At 46.5% G+C, this 1257-nt stretch overlaps 1 non-coding gene across 1 annotated transcript; it reads left to right on the plus strand.

The window, feature by feature from the left end:
* Positions 1-888: 888 nt before the first annotated feature.
* Positions 889-962, plus strand: trnak-cuu (transfer RNA lysine (anticodon CUU)). Its single transcript has one exon. It is a non-coding gene; the product is annotated as a tRNA-Lys (tRNA).
* The last annotated feature ends 295 nt before the right edge of the window (positions 963-1257 follow it).

Below are 1257 nucleotides of genomic sequence, written 5' to 3' on the forward strand. Positions count from 1 at the left end.
CTGCCCAACTACATACATAACACAAATGGTATCCACATTCAACTCATGGAGCAGAAGGATAGACATTACCTGGACCTAAATGGCAATAAAGGTAACACAAATGGCGAGGAAAATAGGCACCAGGGTAGGGGGATAATTAGCAGGACATTCTGGGCATGCAGACGGACCTGTCTAAATTAGCACTGCACACAACAGACAGAGGAGTGAGCTAACATGAATCATAAAATCATTGAATCCCTACAGTGCAGAATGAGGCCATTTGGCCCATCAAGTCTGCATCGACCACAATCCCACCCAGGCTCTATCCCCATAACTCCATGCATTTACCCCAGCTAGTCCCTCTGACACTGAGGGGCAATTTAACACGGCCAATCCACCTAACCTGCACATCTTTGGACAGTGGGAGGAAACTGGAGCACCTGGAGGAAACCCAGGCAGACACGGGGAGAATGTGCAAACTGCACACAGACAGTGACCCAAGCCAGGGCTTGAACATGGTGCCCTGGCACTGTGAGGCAGCATGCTAATCACTGCGCTTCCGTGCTGGATGGTTACATAAAGGCAATAGATAATGAGCCATCTTGATCAATAGGAACAAAAAAAAGACATACTTATTTCAGTAAAATGTCAAGTAGAACCCAAAAGGAGAAAGAGTATACATTTATCCACCTAGGATGCCATTGTGGCACATTAATGATTGGTAGCCCTTGATTTGTCAAGGGTGGTTGCAGACAAGGTACAGTTGAGTGGCAAATACTGAGATTTCTTGGGTAACAATGGCCTGAAATTTCACACAGACAGAAAGAATCTCTGAAGCTGAGACACCAAATAGAACAATCGTATTTGTTTCCACGCAGCTTTGGATTTGGAATGCCAGTTGTCCGATGTGCCCGGGCTAGCTCAGTCGGTAGAGCATGAGACTCTTAATTTCCAGGTCTTGGGTTCGAGCCCCATGTTGGGCACCGTTGTTTTTACACTTTGCCCCGTTCCTGGATGAACTCCAGTTTTCCATTTCTCTGGCAGTGTCAGCGCTCAAACTGAGTCATTCAAAAGCCCCATCCCCAGCCTGGTCTCTGCTATTTTTGTAGTGGCGGGGTGGGAGGAGGAATGGGAATGCGTTCTAAATTGCGCATCCCTGATTCACAGGGACATCTGTCTCTATAAATCTGCGACTATGTGTTATTTTGTTTCCGTAAGGTTCAGAATCCTGAAATGTGCAGATTCGATCAGCTAAGAGCAGTTTTGAACCTTCAGAAT

The sequence above is a fragment of the Mustelus asterias genome, chromosome 27 (genome assembly GCF_964213995.1).
Source record: "Mustelus asterias chromosome 27, sMusAst1.hap1.1, whole genome shotgun sequence".
NCBI classification, from domain to species: domain Eukaryota; kingdom Metazoa; phylum Chordata; class Chondrichthyes; order Carcharhiniformes; family Triakidae; genus Mustelus; species Mustelus asterias.